The sequence below is a fragment of the Triturus cristatus genome, chromosome 6, assembly GCF_964204655.1.
Source record: "Triturus cristatus chromosome 6, aTriCri1.1, whole genome shotgun sequence".
NCBI classification, from domain to species: domain Eukaryota; kingdom Metazoa; phylum Chordata; class Amphibia; order Caudata; family Salamandridae; genus Triturus; species Triturus cristatus.
Window position 1 is genome coordinate 651,873,739 of NC_140589.1, and position 23,910 is coordinate 651,897,648.

The following is a 23,910-nucleotide window of genomic DNA, read 5'->3' on the forward strand; positions in this document are numbered from 1 at the left end:
AGGTTTCCTGTCACAGAGAGGTGTAACCACCTCCTAGACAGGCTGATGTGTATTGGGGCTGGGTGGGAGCACTCTCAGAGTGCTTTGAAGTCCTGCACTTGGGGCACATTTGGTGTCCCTGTGCATAGTCCAGCTCAAACCGGTTCAGGGGCTTCCAGCAACTGCTCTGGTGTGGAACTGGACAGAGGAATTGGGTGTAGACACCCCTCTTTCCAAACCCTCCCATAGGTGGGTCCCAAGCTAGTCCAACCCCTTCCTTAGGTATAAGTAAGGAACCCCTGGCAACAGGACTTTAGATATCCCTGGATGAAACTCTGAAGCTGAATCCTGGAACTTCGATGCTCTACTCAAGACTAGAGGACTGAAGAAATCTCCCTTGGGGTCAAGGAGTGACTCCCCTGCTTGGCAGGCACCAACAAAGCATTTTGTCGGTCTGCATCTCCGAAGCTCCCGCCGGACTCCGAAATATTCGCAGCCCAGGAAGAGGATTTCCAGACATCTCAGAGGCCCACCCGAGTCCCCAGCAAAGCTGAGACCCGCAGCCCTCGTGAGTAGCGTGGAACCAGAACTCCTGATCACCGTGCACATTTGCAAGTGCATTGACTTCTCGACGTCTCCTGAAGTCGTGCTTGGGGTTACTTGTAGCCCCCACCTCGAGCACCATCTGTACCGAAGATAGTGGGCCTACATTCCACAAGTGTTCCGTGAGCTCGCTTCTTGCTTTTCAGCTCGAGGCTCCTTCGCAATCCTTGGTCCGTCGACTGGTGGGTCCCTGAGAAGGCAACTTTGATTTTCCTTGGGCTTCCCTGGTTACCCCAGACGTGCCCTGACTCCCCACTGCGTGGTGAGTCCCCCAGACCTTGCTGGTCTGCACCGAAGCATCTTTCTCCTTTCTGCGTGGGTTGCTGTTGCCAAGGCTTGTGTCCAATCTGGGCACCGACGCTGCAGCACTCAATATTCTATGTGGGACAGCTTGAATCCAGCTCCTGGTCATCCTCGACGCCTCCTGGTCCTCGTGGCTGAAGAGTCAAGCTTCACCTTCTTCACCTGAAATCACCCGACTTTGGTGGGTATTCGCCTATCGTGCCCCTGGTCACTGGCAAGTGACCCAGACTCTGTCCCTTCTGCTTTCAGGTTCTTCCCGACTTCGATACAGGCTTGGATCTCTTCGGACACTTCGCATCTTCCTGGCAGCAGCATTTCTTTGTATCAAAAAGGAGAAGAGGGGGGACCTAGGAGCTAATGAAGGTCCAGTGTCCATGCTCCTAATGCTTATATGAACAACAACAAGAGGACACTGTTCCTATAACAGGGTGCAAAAAGTCACCCATGTTTTGGGGTGCAAAAGTCACCCATATAAAATTAGGGGAAGAAAAAGGAAGAGAAAAGGAAATCCTAGGGATGAAGAGTCCATAGAAAAGGAGAAAGGAAAATTCATTCTTTGTCCTTTAGTGCCCTCACACACCCCAAGGGGTGTCATGCTTCATCATCGGGCAATTGCTCCTCGTAGGGCCGGCGCTGCAATTCCCTACGGGTCCCCCGAAGGGTCACTTTGTCGGAGATCTTTTCAGGACTGCCGGATGGTGCATGAGGGTGTGTGAAGGGGGGGGTCTTCTGAGGGTAAGAGAGATGCGTGCAAAGTGCTACAAAAAATCATAAATAATAAAGGGTAAACTTGCAGCTTAGTTGTAGACATTTTACCCTTTGTAGTAAAAATATATCGCCCCAAAGGCACACTATGCCTAGGTGTCAGAGGTCATGGGTCAACATGTTTCGCGCCTGGATCGCCATAAAGGTCGGTGGCGCTTCTTCAGGACCAAAATCATAAAAAGTGTAGTGCACGTGAACCAATATACATCACATTAAAATACCCTCTTTTTTCTTCTTGAGTCAGGGCAGTGCAGAAATCTGTATACTCTCATTGTGGCTACAGCTGTGTGGTAGAGACTGCTCCTGACCGTGCCTAGGAAAAAGAAAACGGAATCAACCACAGATGTGGGCATCAATACATATTGATGCATTCATAATGTGCTAGCACTGTGTGCACATCGATTAGACAAAGGAAAAGAACAGAACAGACACACAAGACCAATTAATTGTTGGTGCTCCAATGAGCCACAATCATGTATGGTATCATAGGTACTGTGACGAGACCTTACTCCGTGCATAAGCTATTTTAGCCAAAAAGTACCATGCTCGGGTAACGGTGCCGCCAATCTAATATTGCTGAGTTGGTAACACACAACTATCTATTGTAAAGGGAGTGCTTACCTAGCACTGTAAAAATGTAAATCCCCTTGGCAAGAGCAATGGATGCCCGCATATAACCGGGCTGTAGAGACAAACAAAGACATTTTGTCGTCAAATCAAAATACTCAATGCACTGAGCAGTTGCTCAGAATCTTACAACACATTTAAAAAGCTTTTATAAATGATTCACTTACAATTTCACAAGGGTGTTCCCTCCTCTGAACCTACCCCGTCCATGCGTATGCCGAAAATGCACTCTTCGTGACCAGGCGCGATATTAATGAGGTGGCGGGATCAGGTGTCTGGGCGGATTCCCTTTCCGGGGTGTGCTCTAGGCTTCCAAAACACGGGGGCGCATGCGCAAGTGCACGGATCAAATGCGCATGTGCATGAGGGGAGAACTACTCCCCAGTATCTAAATACCGGCTCTCGAGTTAACAATGCGTTGATGGGGCAAAACTTAGGCGACAGGTGCTGCCGACAAGAATTCCCACAGTAAAAGACGGTAATGCGTTGTAGGGCTAACTCACGCTAAACGAACCCATATAAAGATTCTATTACTGAGCAAAATCCCATCCCGTATGAAATTCAGGGCGAGTCTGTGTTGTAGATAGTAGGTAAATTAATCAATGAAGTTGGTATTTTCTGTTGAATGAAAATAATGGGGCTATATCTAGGGTCACCAGGACACTGCGTACACCGGGGGGACCCGTAGGGAATTGCAGCGCCGGCCCTACGAGGAGCAATTGCCCGATGATGAAGCATGACACCCCTTGGGGTGTGTGAGGGCACTAAAGGACAAAGAATGAATTTTCCTTTCTCCTTTTCTATGGACTCTTCATCCCTAGGATTTCCTTTTCTCTTCCTTTTTCTTCCCCTAATTTTATATGGGTGACTTTTGCTCCCCAAAACATGGGTGACTTTTTGCACCCTGTTATAGGAACAGTGTCCTCTTGTTGTTGTTCATATAAGCATTAGGAGCATGGACACTGGACCTTCATTAGCTCCTAGGTCCCCCCTCTTCTCCTTTTTGATACAGATAATGCATGGCGGCTCAGCCGAGGGACCATACTATTGCTTCTTTCCTCTTTTTACCTTTCTTAGACACACGAGACATTATCATATTAACAGTATAAGGTGGCCGGACTTCGTCCTAAAACACCTGTTATGGCTAAAGTTCCAGCCCTCCTTTTGACCTAATTGTTAGGTTGATTTATGGGGTGGGGGGCACCGGTGTACGCAGTGTCCTGGTGACCCTAGATATAGCCCCATTATTTTCATTCAACAGAAAATACCAACTTCATTGATTAATTTACCTACTATCTACAACACAGACTCGCCCTGAATTTCATACGGGATGGGATTTTGCTCAGTAATAGAATCTTTATATGGGTTCGTTTAGCGTGAGTTAGCCCTACAACGCATTACCGTCTTTTACTGTGGGAATTCTTGTCGGCAGCACCTGTCGCCTAAGTTTTGCCCCATCAACGCATTGTTAACTCGAGAGCCGGTATTTAGATACTGGGGAGTAGTTCTCCCCTCATGCACATGCGCATTTGATCCGTGCACTCGCGCATGCGCCCCCGTGTTTTGGAAGCCTAGAGCACACCCCGGAAAGGGAATCCGCCCAGACACCTGATCCCGCCACCTCATTAATATCGCGCCTGGTCACGAAGAGTGCATTTTCGGCATACGCATGGACGGGGTAGGTTCAGAGGAGGGAACACCCTTGTGAAATTGTAAGTGAATCATTTATAAAAGCTTTTTAAATGTGTTGTAAGATTCTGAGCAACTGCTCAGTGCATTGAGTATTTTGATTTGACGACAAAATGTCTTTGTTTGTCTCTACAGCCCGGTTATATGCGGGCATCCATTGCTCTTGCCAAGGGGATTTACATTTTTACAGTGCTAGGTAAGCACTCCCTTTACAATAGATAGTTGTGTGTTACCAACTCAGCAATATTAGATTGGCGGCACCGTTACCCGAGCATGGTACTTTTTGGCTAAAATAGCTTATGCACGGAGTAAGGTCTCGTCACAGTACCTATGATACCATACATGATTGTGGCTCATTGGAGCACCAACAATTAATTGGTCTTGTGTGTCTGTTCTGTTCTTTTCCTTTGTCTAATCGATGTGCACACAGTGCTAGCACATTATGAATGCATCAATATGTATTGATGCCCACATCTGTGGTTGATTCCGTTTTCTTTTTCCTAGGCACGGTCAGGAGCAGTCTCTACCACACAGCTGTAGCCACAATGAGAGTATACAGATTTCTGCACTGCCCTGACTCAAGAAGAAAAAAGAGGGTATTTTAATGTGATGTATATTGGTTCACGTGCACTACACTTTTTATGATTTTGGTCCTGAAGAAGCGCCACCGACCTTTATGGCGATCCAGGCGCGAAACATGTTGACCCATGACCTCTGACACCTAGGCATAGTGTGCCTTTGGGGCGATATATTTTTACTACAAAGGGTAAAATGTCTACAACTAAGCTGCAAGTTTACCCTTTATTATTTATAATTTTTTGTAGCACTTTGCACGCATCTCTCTTACCCTCAGAAGACCCCCCCCTTCACACACCCTCATGCACCATCCGGCAGTCCTGAAAAGATCTCCGACAAAGTGACCCTTCGGGGGACCCGTAGGGAATTGCAGCGCCGGCCCTACGAGGAGCAATTGCCCGATGATGAAGCATGACACCCCTTGGGGTGTGTGAGGGCACTAAAGGACAAAGAATGAATTTTCCTTTCTCCTTTTCTATGGACTCTTCATCCCTAGGATTTCCTTTTCTCTTCCTTTTTCTTCCCCTAATTTTATATGGGTGACTTTTGCACCCCAAAACATGGGTGACTTTTTGCACCCTGTTATAGGAACAGTGTCCTCTTGTTGTTGTTCATATAAGCATTAGGAGCATGGACACTGGACCTTCATTAGCTCCTAGGTCCCCCCTCTTCTCCTTTTTGATACAGATAATGCACGGCGGCTCAGCCGAGGGACCATACTATTGCTTCTTTCCTCTTTTTACCTTTCTTAGACACACGAGACATTATCATATTAACAGTATAAGGTGGCCGGACTTCGTCCTAAAACACCTGTTATGGCTAAAGTTCCAGCCCTCCTTTTGACCTAATTGTTAGGTTGATTTATGGGGTGGGGGGCACCGGTGTACGCAGTGTCCTGGTGACCCTAGATATAGCCCCATTATTTTCATTCAACAGAAAATACCAACTTCATTGATTAATTTACCTACTATCTACAACACAGACTCGCCCTGAATTTCATACGGGATGGGATTTTGCTCAGTAATAGAATCTTTATATGGGTTCGTTTAGCGTGAGTTAGCCCTACAACGCATTACCGTCTTTTACTGTGGGAATTCTTGTCGGCAGCACCTGTCGCCTAAGTTTTGCCACATCAACGCATTGTTAACTCGAGAGCCGGTATTTAGATACTGGGGAGTAGTTCTCCCCTCATGCACATGCGCATTTGATCCGTGCACTCGCGCATGCGCCCCCGTGTTTTGGAAGCCTAGAGCACACCCCGGAAAGGGAATCCGCCCAGACACCTGATCCCGCCACCTCATTAATATCGCGCCTGGTCACGAAGAGTGCATTTTCGGCATACGCATGGACGGGGTAGGTTCAGAGGAGGGAACACCCTTGTGAAATTGTAAGTGAATCATTTATAAAAGCTTTTTAAATGTGTTGTAAGATTCTGAGCAACTGCTCAGTGCATTGAGTATTTTGATTTGACGACAAAATGTCTTTGTTTGTCTCTACAGCCCGGTTATATGCGGGCATCCATTGCTCTTGCCAAGGGGATTTACATTTTTACAGTGCTAGGTAAGCACTCCCTTTACAATAGATAGTTGTGTGTTACCAACTCAGCAATATTAGATTGGCGGCACCGTTACCCGAGCATGGTACTTTTTGGCTAAAATAGCTTATGCACGGAGTAAGGTCTCGTCACAGTACCTATGATACCATACATGATTGTGGCTCATTGGAGCACCAACAATTAATTGGTCTTGTGTGTCTGTTCTGTTCTTTTCCTTTGTCTAATCGATGTGCACACAGTGCTAGCACATTATGAATGCATCAATATGTATTGATGCCCACATCTGTGGTTGATTCCGTTTTCTTTTTCCTAGGCACGGTCAGGAGCAGTCTCTACCACACAGCTGTAGCCACAATGAGAGTATACAGATTTCTGCACTGCCCTGACTCAAGAAGAAAAAAGAGGGTATTTTAATGTGATGTATATTGGTTCACGTGCACTACACTTTTTATGATTTTGGTCCTGAAGAAGCGCCACCGACCTTTATGGCGATCCAGGCGCGAAACATGTTGACCCATGACCTCTGACACCTAGGCATAGTGTGCCTTTGGGGCGATATATTTTTACTACAAAGGGTAAAATGTCTACAACTAAGCTGCAAGTTTACCCTTTATTATTTATAATTTTTTGTAGCACTTTGCACGCATCTCTCTTACCCTCAGAAGACCCCCCCCTTCACACACCCTCATGCACCATCCGGCAGTCCTGAAAAGATCTCCGACAAAGTGACCCTTCGGGGGACCCGTAGGGAATTGCAGCGCCGGCCCTACGAGGAGCAATTGCCCGATGATGAAGCATGACACCCCTTGGGGTGTGTGAGGGCACTAAAGGACAAAGAATGAATTTTCCTTTCTCCTTTTCTATGGACTCTTCATCCCTAGGATTTCCTTTTCTCTTCCTTTTTCTTCCCCTAATTTTATATGGGTGACTTTTGCACCCCAAAACATGGGTGACTTTTTGCACCCTGTTATAGGAACAGTGTCCTCTTGTTGTTGTTCATATAAGCATTAGGAGCATGGACACTGGACCTTCATTAGCTCCTAGGTCCCCCCTCTTCTCCTTTTTGATACAGATAATGCACGGCGGCTCAGCCGAGGGACCATACTATTGCTTCTTTCCTCTTTTTACCTTTCTTAGACACACGAGACATTATCATATTAACAGTATAAGGTGGCCGGACTTCGTCCTAAAACACCTGTTATGGCTAAAGTTCCAGCCCTCCTTTTGACCTAATTGTTAGGTTGATTTATGGGGTGGGGGGCACCGGTGTACGCAGTGTCCTGGTGACCCTAGATATAGCCCCATTATTTTCATTCAACAGAAAATACCAACTTCATTGATTAATTTACCTACTATCTACAACACAGACTCGCCCTGAATTTCATACGGGATGGGATTTTGCTCAGTAATAGAATCTTTATATGGGTTCGTTTAGCGTGAGTTAGCCCTACAACGCATTACCGTCTTTTACTGTGGGAATTCTTGTCGGCAGCACCTGTCGCCTAAGTTTTGCCACATCAACGCATTGTTAACTCGAGAGCCGGTATTTAGATACTGGGGAGTAGTTCTCCCCTCATGCACATGCGCATTTGATCCGTGCACTCGCGCATGCGCCCCCGTGTTTTGGAAGCCTAGAGCACACCCCGGAAAGGGAATCCGCCCAGACACCTGATCCCGCCACCTCATTAATATCGCGCCTGGTCACGAAGAGTGCATTTTCGGCATACGCATGGACGGGGTAGGTTCAGAGGAGGGAACACCCTTGTGAAATTGTAAGTGAATCATTTATAAAAGCTTTTTAAATGTGTTGTAAGATTCTGAGCAACTGCTCAGTGCATTGAGTATTTTGATTTGACGACAAAATGTCTTTGTTTGTCTCTACAGCCCGGTTATATGCGGGCATCCATTGCTCTTGCCAAGGGGATTTACATTTTTACAGTGCTAGGTAAGCACTCCCTTTACAATAGATAGTTGTGTGTTACCAACTCAGCAATATTAGATTGGCGGCACCGTTACCCGAGCATGGTACTTTTTGGCTAAAATAGCTTATGCACGGAGTAAGGTCTCGTCACAGTACCTATGATACCATACATGATTGTGGCTCATTGGAGCACCAACAATTAATTGGTCTTGTGTGTCTGTTCTGTTCTTTTCCTTTGTCTAATCGATGTGCACACAGTGCTAGCACATTATGAATGCATCAATATGTATTGATGCCCACATCTGTGGTTGATTCCGTTTTCTTTTTCCTAGGCACGGTCAGGAGCAGTCTCTACCACACAGCTGTAGCCACAATGAGAGTATACAGATTTCTGCACTGCCCTGACTCAAGAAGAAAAAAGAGGGTATTTTAATGTGATGTATATTGGTTCACGTGCACTACACTTTTTATGATTTTGGTCCTGAAGAAGCGCCACCGACCTTTATGGCGATCCAGGCGCGAAACATGTTGACCCATGACCTCTGACACCTAGGCATAGTGTGCCTTTGGGGCGATATATTTTTACTACAAAGGGTAAAATGTCTACAACTAAGCTGCAAGTTTACCCTTTATTATTTATGATTTTTTGTAGCACTTTGCACGCATCTCTCTTACCCTCAGAAGACCCCCCCTTCACACACCCTCATGCACCATCCGGCAGTCCTGAAAAGATCTCCGACAAAGTGACCCTTCGGGGGACCCGTAGGGAATTGCAGCGCCGGCCCTACGAGGAGCAATTGCCCGATGATGAAGCATGACACCCCTTGGGGTGTGTGAGGGCACTAAAGGACAAAGAATGAATTTTCCTTTCTCCTTTTCTATGGACTCTTCATCCCTAGGATTTCCTTTTCTCTTCCTTTTTCTTCCCCTAATTTTATATGGGTGACTTTTGCACCCCAAAACATGGGTGACTTTTTGCACCCTGTTATAGGAACAGTGTCCTCTTGTTGTTGTTCATAGCAGCATTTCTTTGCCAGCTTCCATTGAAAACGACGACGCGACCCGACACCATTTGACACCTATGCACCCGGCTTCCTTGGGTGAGGTAACATGAGTACCTGGTGTGGTTGCCGTTCATTTAGCCATTCAAGAGATTATAGACTGGTAAAACAAGCTGCTTTACATTCCTTCAAGACTTAGCCTAAAGGCTGCTCTCCATAGCTACCACTAGGATAGCTTTCAATAAAGTTTATCTTTAACCTATCATCAATAAGGGGTTGTTTGGACTGGTACAAGGTGCCCACTATAATTAGTGGACAGCATATACCAGGCCAACTTCTCACACAACCCTTCTCTCCTCCATGCCATTGATACATTTGAAGCCTTAATGTTGAAAGATTTGAAGGGTCTAGCTAAAAGATCATGCTGGAAGAAAGATAATCTTACTAAACAAGAGAGGTTGGCTTAGAAAAACTTGCAAAATTATCAGAATGTGGATATTTGTCTATCAGACAAGAGAGTGAATGTTGTGTTTTTAGATATTGAAAACTATGTTAAGGAAAGTATGCGTCAATTGAACAATTGAGACTGTTATATGACAGTAGCTAAAGCAAGCATTGAGAGTTCAAATACAAGATACTAGGAAATGTTGAAAACTTGGCAAAAGAAGGGTCACTTAGAATGGGATGAGTATGCCCTCCTTCTCAACAGATTCCCAAAAATTCCTGTTTTATATTTGTTACCAAAACTCCACAAAGACTCCTTGAATTCACCAGGGAGGCCGATTGTTTCCTCCATAGGGTCCTTGCTGGAGCATACTTCTAAGTATGTTGATCATTTCCTATGCCCGTTACCCTCACACATCCAAGACAACAAGGATTTCCTATATAAGATCAGAAACGTAGAATGGGAGGAATATTTCCTATTGCTAACGTTGGATGTTTGTAGTCTCTACACCACCATTAGACATACAGATGGGCTGATTGCGTGCAGAAATTTTTTTAAATCTAGGTCTGTGTCTTACTGTCATCACACAGAGATGGTATTGACCATGATTGAATTCTAAACAGCAACTTCTTTATCTTCAATGGCCTGTTCTTGAGACAAATACAGGGCATGGCGATGGGCTGGTGGGAGCAGCAGGTGCCCAGGACCTTTGGTCATTATGGCGACCATATAAAAATGTGGGTCCGCTATATTGACGACATTTTTATTATATGGAAAAGTAGTCGAGAACAGGCAGAGGACTTCATTCAGAGGCTTAATAACAATAAATGACATCTGAAATTTGAGGGTCATATAAGTAACAGAGAGATCAAATTTCTAGACTTACAGATTAAGGTTGAGGATAAGAAATTGACATCTTCATTATTCAGAAAGAAAACAGCAGGGAACACCCTACTAAATGCTAAAGCAGTCACCCCAATAACCTGATAAGAAGCATCCCTTATGGGGATTTCTGCAGGCCCACAAAAATTGTAGTGCAGAAGAAGGTTTTGATGAGAAATGTGAGAGAATTTCTGGAAGGATTTTAGAGCAGTCTACAAGAGATCAGATATAGCCAAAGCCTTCAATAGAGCAGCTAAAATAGTTTGGGAGACTACCCATTAACAACATACAGAGGGAGAATGCTCTGAAGAAAGTATATTTGTTTTACCACTACTTACAACATCTTCTCACAAGAAGTTAAGAAAGGTTTTATCAGACATTGGGATGTCTTAAAAACTGAAAATACACTGGCTGATGCTCCTAGTGACTACCGTAGCATTACATATTGGAAAGGGCACTCCCTGAGTGATAGGCTCTGTGCCAATGAGATTATTGAAGTTAAATCTGATACTGACTCCATACATGGCTTCTATACTTGCATGGCTTGGAAGGCATGCAAATATAGGGTTGATGTGAGGAGACTATTCTCCCCTGTAACTGAAACATTTAAGATCATAGACAAATACTTGACTAGCCAATCTGATTTTTGTGTTTATGTACTAACCTGTCCTTGTCAGAAATCATATGTGTGCAGCATGATGTTTCCAGCTTAGAAGCACATCCTAGAACACATGCGGGCTATCAAAAATAAGGATTAAAAAGATTTGGTGGCTCATCATTTTGAGGAATCACATCGGAGCAATAGAAGTCTGCTCCGATTTTGTGTGATTGATTGTGTCCCCCAGACAATCAGAGGAGGGGATAGGATTCTCAAACTACGATAGCTGGAGTCTAGGTACATATTAGAGCTGGATACCAAAATACCACAGGTTTGAACTCCAATGAAGAGCTGGTCTAATTTTTAGGTGAATAAACAGTCCGTCCCGTGGCACAGGAAAGGGGGCATTCGAACCATGAGAATTTGTATTGCATAATTTTGCTTCTGATATGAAATAGTTTTTAACTCCAACTTTCACACAGCACTTTAAATTCACATAGCACTTTATGTTTTACTTGGACTTTTGCATATATGTAATATTTGTGTGTTTTTCTCATCTAGGTTGTCGGAGACATACTCACTTGAAAATGAATTTCAACTTTGAAATGTGGGCATCAATCAAATTACTCGTTAAAAAACAGTTAATTTGTTGGTTATAATTTGGCAGATTAGTATGTATGACATGTATATGTAGTTATGATGACTAATAGACATTATATTACTAAGTACGGGTAGTTGTGAGGATCTTAGGGAATGGCATAGTGACTAATGGTGCGCTCACAATTGTTATCAACATGTGGTATATAAGGAAATTCTGTGAGGTATTGAAAAAATGTCACTACCTATACCAGTTTATAATACTGTGCAGCATGCCCACTTGGGCTTAATTGTAACTTTTCCTCTGTTCCTCTACCTGTGTAATGACTTTGTCCACTTTCAGTATTGGGGTTCTCTTATCAACTAGTAGATGAGAATATTCCTGGTGATTGTAGCACATGAACACTTTAATTGGTGGAGCGGAGAATACATTTGTATACCATTGTAAAGGAAATGTATAAAGGCATTGAAAAATGTTGTAAATTATGAAAATAGAATAATATTAATAGATGTCATATACATGGAGCATAGCACAGAGCACTTTATTATAGAAAGGGGTCCATAATACTATCAGGGTTGTGACATACAGTCACACACAAATGAAATATTTATGTGGTGAACCGATATTTTTAGCTCTTGGGGCGAAATTGGTGCCTTCTTTGACGTAGTAGTTACGCAGTGACTTTCATCACGATTCTGTTTGAGATTAGGGCTCACTCTGTATTCGAACATGAGATAACAGGTGAGATTGATATATATGTATATGATTTTTCACGAACAGCAGAATCTCTGCCAGGCACGCACACCTCCAGAAATGATGAAACACACTATAAATGTGGCTCCAGAATGGTTTATTCGTTGCCAGCCAACCGTTCAACGTGTTTCGGCGTCTCCACGCCTTGATCACGGGTCATACAAACGGTTGTCAGCATGGTTTAAATAACATTTTTTTAAAACTGTGATATAAAAGAAGGACTTACATCAGTGTTAGTAGCCTACAAAGTGCAGCCATTTTGTAATATGCAATAATTAAAGAAAACACAATACCAAGCATAGATACTATAGAAACTATGGGCTTTGACCAGGGATTGTCTCCTTTGATAAGGATATAATTTGAGATGCTGTGACCTATTTATACAACTATTGACTAGAAGCTGTTTTATCACAGTATCTGCCTGTGGTTATGAACAAATTTTGAATTGATATCCTTTCACAGGTAATTCTGCACGACAATTTATTGAATAAGTATTTAAATAATGTATATTGATTTGCCTACATTCTTATGCGCTGGACATGTAAATGTGTTGATATCTATGCTTGGTATTGTGTTTTCTTAAATTTTTGCAAATTACAAAATGACCGCCAGTTGTAGGCTACTAACACTGATGTAAGTCCTTCTTTTATATCATAGTTTAATTTTTTTTAAATGTAAACCATTCTGTCAACCGTTTGTATCACCCGTGATCAATGCACTATCACTAAGTGATAGCGCATTGCTCTGGGGGAGAGGAGAAATGAATCTCGCAACCCACTAAAGATGCATGTAAGATTAGCAATTCCACCGCAGCCCAGGCTGTACAAAGGAGCCTGATGCATACTGTGAAGAGAGGGACAGCAAATACGAGAGAAGAGCACACTAAAGCTACTCACCTGGCAAATTTCACTTGGCTGCCAGGTAGTAAGGAGGGTGTACTCACATATTATCTAGGGTGTAGAAGATCAACAGATGTTCAATTAACTCTCCCTCTTAATTTACCAGAAGAAGCACTCATATTGGGACATACAATCATTCCTGTCTGATTCAAAGAAGTCACGTGTTCTCCTCACATTTTACTCTGAGTCAGCAAAAACAAAACACAAGAACAGCATTTTCAGAATCTTTTATTTTAAGCCAACCTACAAAACACTAGTATTTTCAGAGGAATTTATTGTAAGCCACCCTAATAATACATACATTTACCAGTATAGCAAATATCACAAGTAGAGAGACAGTAGTCCAATCAGCAAAAGTGTATAAAATGGAAAAATTAATCATGGCAATAGTTGATACTTCTTCTTACAAATAACATTCTAGCATTAATGATTATTAGCTAGAAAGTCTGACATTGCCAGAGGTCAAGTACATATGCAACTCCAAGGGTAAGGTGCCTAATCTGACCAGTGCAAATTCTGATGTAGGCTGCATTGGAAATGAGCCTTGGCCATGCAGCAGATGTTTGGTCCTACCGGTGAAAGGTGCAGGTCAAAGGCCATAGTTTCTATAGTATCTATGCTTGGTATTGTGTTTTCTTAAATTATTGCATATTACAAAATGGCCGCAATTTGTAGGCTACTAACACTGATGTAAGTCCTTCTTTTATATCACAGTTTAAAAAAAAAGTTATTTAAACCATGCTGACAACCGTTTGTATGACCCGTGATCAAGGCATGGAGACGCCGAAACACATTGAATGGTTGGCTGGCAACGAATAAACCATTTATAGTGTGTTTAATCATTTCTGGAGGTGTGCGTGCCTGGCAGAGATTCTGCTGTTCGTGAAAAATCATATACATATATATCAATCTCACCTGTTATCTCATGTTCGAATACAGAGTGAGCCCTAATCTCAAACAGAATCGTGATGAAAGTCACTGCGTAACTACTACGCCAAAGAACTTCGGCACCAATTTCGCCCCAAGAGCTAAAAATATCGGTTCACCACATAAATATTTCATTTGTGTGTGACTGTATGTACAAATAAATATTGTTTTCTTTGTGAAGCTAAGAAGTGTTCACTACATAAATCATATAGCTCTATGAATTATTACTGTTGTAATAATTTACTACCATTCTGCGTTGCTGTTTTGCAAAAGTATCGATCACTTTGATTAGATTGTATATTCAAAGTCACATTTGGGGAAAACACTTCTGCAGTAACTTCCACTGTCTAGGGAAATAGTTTGAAAGTATCCACAGCCCACAATGCCATCAAACCTCAAAACCTTTTCACCGAAGCACTAGAGACAGTCTGACAGCAGCACGCGGGTCTTGTCATTCCTTTCATGCCCTCAAGAGGTTACATTAGCTCTTTAAAGCTCCTAATGTGCTACACATATTATTGCAAGTGAGAGCCTCTCTCCTAGGGGATGTGCAGAGAACAGTGTCTTCTTACTCAACATATCGACATATGGCAAGGACAGGGCAGTTTAATAAACCACAATACACGCGGGACCCTCAGTGAGTAGTCTCAGAAATGTATACATGACGTGACTCCTTTGAAGCTTTCATCTTATTTTAAAATATTTCAATTAATTTCAAATTAACCTCCCACTTAGGTTACTAGCTTTTGTTTACTTTTATTGAACCGAATCCCACAGAAATTATTTGTTGGTATGTTTTAATGACCCAGGTGTAAGTTTCAGGGAATGGTCCTAATTACGAGTGGAATGGTAAATTCCGACCTGTGCTTAAACCCATGTTTATGTACATGTTGGAATTACGAGTTGATTGTTATTTAAGGCATCCGGGGGCAGATTTACAAGCCCCTTGCGCCACTTTTGCGTCCCTTTCATGTTAAAAGTGACGCAAAAGTGACTCAAGGGGCTTATAAATCTGCCCCCTGATATTTATCGGAAGCATTAAATACCCCAATCTTCCTTACATTTCGGTAGGCCATACCTGCCGAAATGTAATATGGGAAAACCATACGGTAATCAGCGTATCTTGCTAATTTTGGTGTGTTAAACAACAAAGGGGCATATCAGCAACGGCCGGCGATAATTATCGCTCAGCGCTCTTAGCGTGAGGATAATTATCATCGGCCAACTCTGAATTTTATCGCGGAGATAGCGTGCTATCAGCAACGCTTATCTCCAAAGCGATAAAATTCAGAGCGCAAGCTGCCAAATGTGCAATTATCGCTGGAAATACAGCGATAATCGCACAACTTTTGACGAAAGCTTGCTGATAGGGCCTCACATACTTAGCCATGATATCCACCTTACATAGGATATCATGGCTAAGTCAGTTTCAAAGCAGGCGTAAGGAAAGTAGCGATAACAGAGGTTATTGCTACTTTTCTTGTCGCTATGCTGCTTTGTGTGAGGCTTGATAATAGGAGAAATGTCGCTTAGCGACATTTCAACCATTATTCTGGGCAGGAACGCCCACTTTGTATCTCATTAGAGATGCAAAGCTGGGCGTTAAAAAAACTGGCGCTAATGCACGGTTTCACGCGCTAGCGTGACCTTGCTGATTAGGCGTTAAAATTATCGTCGCTTTTGCGTCCGAAAACGGAAGCAAAAGCGGCGATAATTTTCTATCACCTCATTGCTGATATGCCCCTATATCTGCATGTTTTCCCCAGAAACTCGTAGTAGCTGGTATTTATCGCACACGATAAATAACGAACTCTGTGGAATTGTTACCAGGTGCGATAAATAGCACCTATGCTTGTAATCAGGGCCAGTGCTGGTACATGAGGCACTGATGAACTGGGGTTATACAAACATGTAGGAAAATAACATCTGCAATGGATAGATATGCTCCCCCACAAACTAAAATGTCGGAAATGTGAGAAGGGTGGTGTTGCTTTCCTAAGGAATTAACCTTGAAATCATTTTAAATCACTTGGGGGCATATTAACAAGGTGGCGCTATAAAATTATCGCCGCTTTTGCTGCCATTTACGGCCGAAAAGCGGCGATAATTTTATCGCCTTATCAGCAAAGACACGCTATCGCGTGTTTTGCTGACTTAGCGCCCATTTCCAGCACACCTAACTTTGCATCGCTAATGAGATGCAAAGTAGGCATGGCTGTGAAACCACCAGGGAAAATATCGTGAAGGCAACTTCGGGATATTAACAAGGAAGTGTAGCGATTATTTAAATCGCGTTAAGTATGCCTTAAAGCAGGAATGTAACATCTGTTAAATTCCTGACTAAGGCATACTTAACATGGGGGGGTGGATTCAGTGGCTAAGACCACAGGCCCTATCTCTAGGATATCGCCGTTTTCCACCATGGAAAACGGCGATATCCACACGACCTCTGGAATTTTTATCGCCTCGGCGATGCGCGTTGCTGATAACGCGCTAACCGGGCAATAAATTCCAGAGATAGCCGGCGATGAATATGCAAGCGCTAAGCGCTCTTTGCGATATTTATCACCGGCCCTTGTTAATATGCCGCTTCTTTTTTCCCCGAAACGATGCACACAACAGATTTGGAAGCATTCTCTAAAGCTGTGTTATCTCCTGATAGCTTACTTATTTTTCAAGCCATTTTTGTAGCGACTTTAAAGTGTAGCTGTGTATATTGCAAACTACGGGCCATATTATCAAGGACGGCGTTAAAATTATCGCCGCTTTAGCGGTAGGAAACTGCCGCTAAAAGCGGCAATAATGGGCTTGATAATATGCCGCAGAGAATTCCAATAGAAGCCCATGTTCTGGTGTGAACCTGGGCTCCTATTGGAATTCTCTGCGGCATATTATCAATCCCATTATCTCCGCTTTAGCGACACTTTCCTGCCGCTAAAGCGGCGATAATATTAACGCCGTCCTTGATAATATGCCCCTACATTCTTCATAAATTCCAGTTGTTTGGTAAACCTCTCTGTTTCAAAACAGTAGAGCACATTAAACAGTACATGTTGTTGAACATTTCCCACAGATCCGATGGTCACAAAGTATTTGCAATATCACATACATTATCAGCTTTATAGGCAATCATTGCATTATGTAATACAGAATAGAGTCACAGTTGTTGTTCATCAGTAAAAGCTATCCCAGGAGAAAACAGTAGAGTACACCTCAACAAATTGCAGCTCATTCATTATGACAGTCTGTTTTTCACGTAGGTAGTTTATCAAAAGCAAAATGCAACGTATAAAGCACTAACAACCAATGTGTTTATCCCACTCTCCTAATGTCCACCATATGCTACTCTATTTGTCCCTTCGGCCATCACTTAGTTGAGAAAATCAATCACCCATCGACTTTCATTTGGTCCTCTTCTCGATTTATAGCATCTGGTGATGCTAGTAACAATTCCTGTGTTACAGATTTAGTCCTGAGTAATTATGTATGGTTATAAATACATGGTCATGTTTAAAAGGAAAGTCGATCCCTAACCAAGTTGGATGTCTGTCCATCATTTTTTAATAACACATTTTATTGGGTTTCTGTTTTTCTTCAGCAATTAAAATCCATTACCAATTAAACAAATATATCAGGTACATGAGGCTGTGCAGTGCAGTCTGGAGTAAGAGGGTCTGCTAAGGTGACAATGGTAGCCCCAGGTACATACATCAGCATTACAACTCTTGTTGCGTCCGTGCTTGATATATTGTGTTGTTCATGCAGGGCTTTAAATGGTCCATTACTTTCTGTACCGCCACACTGTCGCCGTGTGGTAGGAAAGGTTCGTGTAATGAGTTAGGCAAACTATCCCGCCCCTTCCCCAACTTCGTCTGGACATACCCCACATCAACTTTGTGTCAGAGTGCTCCGCTACCTGCACCCGCTCTTGCTGTAAACATTCCAATATACATATTGTACAGGGCTGGGTCAACAGGACTTACAACCCGTCAACACTGTAGGCTGGAAAGGGCCTAGATAATAAAGCATCTACGAATCCTGCGCAGCAGGGACTGGTGGCGGTGCAAGGGCCTTAAAAGCTTCTAATATAGTGTCCCAGTCCAGGGAGATTATCTTTTTGCGCAGCCTCCGGGCTTCCTCCCGACGGATTGCAGCGCTTTCCGCGCTGCCCACCTTACTACTTCGCTGTGCCAACCATATAGTGGCAGGGGTGCAACTGACTTCCACCTCATCGTGATGGAGCGTTTGGCCATGAGTAATGCTAGGTCTATAAATCTAAGCTGCACTCTCTGTGCCTTAGGACGTCGGTTCATCCCTATCAGGCAGGCAGCAGGCGTGCCTGCGACAGGAATCCCAGCCGCGGACCTGAACATTATTGTTGTAAATGAAACAGCGATATGATTAAGCATTTACTGAAGACATGTGCTCTTCATGTCTGAGTTACATTTTCTGCTTTATATTGACTAATGTTCAGACTCCATTGTGTTTAGCTGTCCGCCATCTTGTATGGCCACGAAACCATGTGCTCTGCACGAGAAGAGTCTTTACCTCTTCACTAGTCACTCCCGAGATCTGCTTAGCAACAGTCTATAAATAACCCCTTTGTGCGTTTGGTGCATGTCCAGAACTGACCACATATGTCACTAATTAGGCTTTGCTCGAATGTGTTTTCGCTGGTCTCAGGAAACGTTAACTCCACCCATGTATTGATTATGCGGTGAACATGTCCATATAAGACCATAAATCTTGCTTCATGTTGTATCCGCCTACTTATGAGACCCCCTATTGTGTATAAAAGGGGACCATGTGCACAAGTTCTTTGTGCTACTCTGTGCAATACTGTAGAGTGTTGCATAGGTTGTAGGACCACCTTTGAAGGTTAATAAACTTTGTATTTGTATTTGCAGTTTCCGTGCCAACTTCCTTCTAGTACTTCGTATACAGAAGGGCGAACCCTTTGTACTTGCGGGCCTAGCTGGGGCCTGTACTCATCAATTGGCGCCCGTCACGTGGGGCTCATCGGCGACTCGGATATTCGAAGGACTGGTCGTGATGAAGGAGTGGAACCTTGCCGGGGACGTGATCACTGCCAGCGGCGTCTTTAGTCCTGGCATCCCGAGGCTTTCTTCCTTCCCTTCCGAGCTGACCATCTGGGTGGCGCCGGTCCTCGACTGAGACCCCTTCTGTCGGTTTTGCCGTGCAATGGCCGTTTGGGCGAATTTGGAACTTGGCAGTTGGAATCTGGACGCTCTTGATTGGTAAGAACCGTTGTACGGTACTTGCTGCGAGCTTTTTGAAGCCTGGGTTGGCAAGGCTATTTGATTTGATTTGTGACGACCGGTCATATTTTGAAATGAATAATGTGAAAATATATGCGTTGCAACACATATAGGCAGGTAATGTGGAGATATTTCTCCGGGGTTGTTTGAATTTGAACGGCGCAACGTTTAAGTGCCATTTTTGGATAATATTGCATATTTTGAACTATTCTTGAACATGCCTGCTTTGAGCGCACTCCGTAAGTGGTGCTGCTGTTTTGGAAACCGGTTAAGTCTTGAGGAATCTGAACCAGCCCCCCCAGAGGGGACTCCTAATAGGGACATGTACGTGAAGCACGGTCTTTCCCCTATAATGTACAGCACACTGTGGAGGAAATATACCAAGAAGGATCCTGAGTTGTGATGGCCTTTGTATGGATCGTTTGATATGCGTAAGTTTGAGTATGTGGAGCAGTGTATATGTAAGCGGCGTGCAAGACAAGACATGTTTGAATGTATACGATTGTGGGTGAAAGAAGTGCGTGAGCGCGAGAAATGTGAAAAAGCGCTGAGTGACAAAGAACAACGGAAAAAGGACTATGTGAAAGCACAGGAAGCGAAACAGCGTGAGGAAAAAGAACTGGCGGAAAAACAGGAGAAAGAGCACAGGTTGCAAATATTGGGTCAATATGCTGTTCGGCAGCCTCTTTATCCTGTCCTTACTAATCTTGAAGATGATTTTTCTCTATTAGATCGTTCTCCGCCACCTTATGTTGGCCCGTCTGCTCCGGGAGTCAAGGATCCTGGCTTGCTCAAGGAGAAGGTAGACACGCGGTCCATGTTATCAACTGATCGCATGGGGGAGCTTCGGAAAGTTTCTTTTCGTGCGCTTAAAGATAAACTATCTCTCGCTGAATTATTGTCGTCTTTGGAAGGATGGCAGGATAGGGAAAAGTTATACTTTGCTGAAACTTTTTCTGATGAAGTGGTTACTGCTTTTTGGAAATATTCCAATGTTCTTGAGTCCGATGATATAGTATTAGATTCTAAAGCATTACGCAACGGTGTCCTTTCTCCCTCTAAGGTACCCGATGCGGTTCGACGGCTGTTTGCGTTACGGGACGCGACATTTGAACTCAAAGAGAAAGCGCGCCAAAAGAAAGAAGTGGAGGAGCGATCGAATCCAAATGCCGGCGGAAAGCAGTCGTCTATCATTCCTTCAGATAAGATTGAATTAGTGCATGCTAAGCCGATGCGAGAGGCAGCGCCTCTGTACGTTCCTCCTAAAGGAGCGGGAACTAGTTTGGATATGTCTTCCCCTGATGCTAGAGGATATTTTGTGTACAATTGGGTTTATACTCCTTGGCATAGGGCTGATGTTATGGCATTGAAGAAAGCACTACCCGATCCCCGAAAGAATCCTGCCGCCTTTTATGAGGAAGTTGAGGGGGCTTTAAATTCTTGTACTATGACCTTAGCAGACATAGATTTGTTCTTTGGGCTTATTTTACCACCGGATATGTGGAGATCCGTATGGAAAGTAGATGATCAAGCTGTTTTTAAGGCGAAATGGTCTGACATAGAAGATGAGGATAGAGAAAGAAAACCCGCGCAAAAGCCGCCTCAGCTTATTTTAGATCTCCCAGCTGCTATTTTGACTAAGTTGAAAACGATTATCCCCCCTAAGAAGATTGATTGGAATATGTTAGCCTCATGTAAACAGAAGGTTGATGAATCCGTTTCTGATTTCTTTACGCGATTTGAGGAAACATTTCATGATTCTAGCGGTCAGTCACTTACGGATGATACGGGTCGACATCTTTTTGTTGATAAATATGTGTCGAATTTATTGCCAGGAGTAGCAGCTCGATTAAAAGCGAGTGAAAGCTCTTGGACAACATCGTCTCCGGCATCCCTCCTGACAATGGCTCAGTATTACGAGCGTCAGGAGCAAGAAGCGAAGGGTAACGAAGAGAAAAAGTCGAAAGATTTTAAAACAAAGGTGATGTTAGCGCAAGTGTATGGTCCGCCTCGCCGGGGTGCTGAGAGAGGTGGAAGAGGATTTTATGGCCCCCCTTTTGGTCGCCCAGATGTAACTAAGGATCAATATGCGTATTGCAAACAGTTGGGTCATTGGGCCAGGGATTGTCCGGTATTACATGCACAGCGCCAGGGGCGTGGCCAGGGGCCGATAAAAGGTAGAGGAGGTTTTTCGGGCCCTAGAGGACATTTAACTGATCGTGCTCGATTTGATTCTAATATGCGGCCACGTGATGGGCCTAATGTGTTTGATCGACAAAACCAGTATCAACTGTCTGATTATGAATGACCTGGGTATCATGATTCACAACATGCATAGGATTGCGTAGGATTGGGGGAGGAATCAGTTGAAGTGCCAGTAGATCAGAGGGGTCCTTATGTTACAGCACATGTTTTGGGTTCTACTGATCGGTTTCTGGTTGATACAGGAGCTACTCGTAGCACTTTGTCCAAACAATTGGTTCCGAGGGCTCCCCTGTCTGGCTTAACGGTTACATCGATAGGGTTCGATGGCACACCTTCACTTAGCCCATTATCACAACCCTTGCATTTCATGTTAATAAGTTTTCTACACCATGTCCGTTTTTGCTTTCTCCGAACACGCCTGATAACATTGTGGGTCTGCATATGCTCAAGCATTTCAGAGCCACAATCCGTTGCTCCCCTGAAGGAGTGCGTGTGATTTTAAATGATAACTATCCAAGGACAGGAAGGATGTGTGTGGTTGTAGAGGATACCGCATTGGCTTCTCTACCCCGCACTCTGTGGGCCACCTCGGATACTGATGTGGGACAGATGGTTATCCCCCCGGTACACATTAGGGTAAAGGAGGGACCTGTGTTACCACGCCTACCTCAATATCGTATTTCGCAGGAAGGGGGAGGAGGCACTCACGCAGATAGTGCAGGATCTCATTAAGGCGGGGTAGTGGAGGAAGTTCCATATAATGTCTTCAATCGTCCTATCCTTCCGATTTTGAAAAAAGACACTGATACTAGGATTTATCGTTTTATTATTGATCTGAGGGAGGTGAATAAGATAGTGATACCTCAATACCCAGTGGTTTCTGACATCACGACATTGCTTACCATGGTCCCGCCAACGGCAACCACGTTCTCTGTTATTGATTTGAAAAATGCTTTCTTTTCGATTCCTATTCATCCTGATAGCCGATACCTTTTCGGCTTCACTTTAAATAATCGTTCATATCGATTTTGTAGAGTTCCTCAAGGCTACACAGAAAGTCCTAGCATTTACAGTCAAGCATTGAAACGACAGTTGGATTCCTTTGTTTTACCTTAAGGGGTGGCCCTCATACAATATGTCGATGACATCTTGTTGGCAGCCGATACTCCTGAGCAATGTGAGAAGTGCACGTTATCTTTGCTTTCCTTTTTGGCATTGCACAATCACAAAGTATCGAAGAAAAAATTACAATTCTGTAGACCAAAGGTGACCTACTTAGGTCACCTTTTGTCTAAGGAGGGACGTGCACTCACATTAGATCGTATTCAAGCAATTTTGGACACGCCAGTACCTTTCACACAGAAGGACGTGCGTGCATTTTTGGGACTCACTTCTTTCTGTAGGCAATGGATACTGGGTTTTTCACACATAGTTAAACCACTGTTGGCACTTTTGACGAAAGACACTCCAACTCCCCTTCCCTGGTCAGACGAGTGTGGGAGTGCTTTTCAACAATTACGACAAGCCCTGTGTTCAGCACCAGTGTTAGGCACCCCTGATTATACGAAGCCCTTTACATTGTATGTACATGAAAGAGATGGATGTGCGTTATCAGTTTTAGTACAGATGCACGGCGACAAGCAGTGCCCTTGTGCATATTTTTCGGCAGTTCTTGATCCTGTCGCCCGAGCGCTGCCTGGTTGTTTTCGCTCGGTTGCGGCGACAGCTGTGTCAATACGCCAAAGCGAAGGAATCGTGTTATCTCATAAGCTATTGGTGCTGGTCCCCCATGCTGTTGATGCTCTGTTGAATCAGACAAAGACGCAGCACTTAACTAGTGCTCGTCTAACAGGATATGAGCTGACGTTGTTGGCTCCTCATATCACATTGAAGAGATGCGCAACACTAAACCCAGCCACATTGTTGCCATTTCCGGAGACTCAGCCTGAGGCACAAGAAGCACATGATTGCATCTTTGTAACTGAGGAACAGACAAAGGGTCGTATCGATCTCCAGGATACGCCCTTTACAGATGTAGATGGAGAACTGTGGGTGGATGGGTCGTGCCTGAAGCTACCAGATGGTACGACTTCAGCAGCGTATGCAATCACCACGCTACAAACAGTAGTGGAGACAGCACGCATACCGCAGAAATCAGCTCAAGCAGCGGAAATGATAGCTTTAACACGAACATGTGAGCTTAGTGCAGGATTGTGTGTGAATGTCTATACGGATAGCCGCTATGCCTTCGGGGTAGCGCACGACTTTGGTTTACTCTGGAAACGTCACATGGAGCACAGATAAT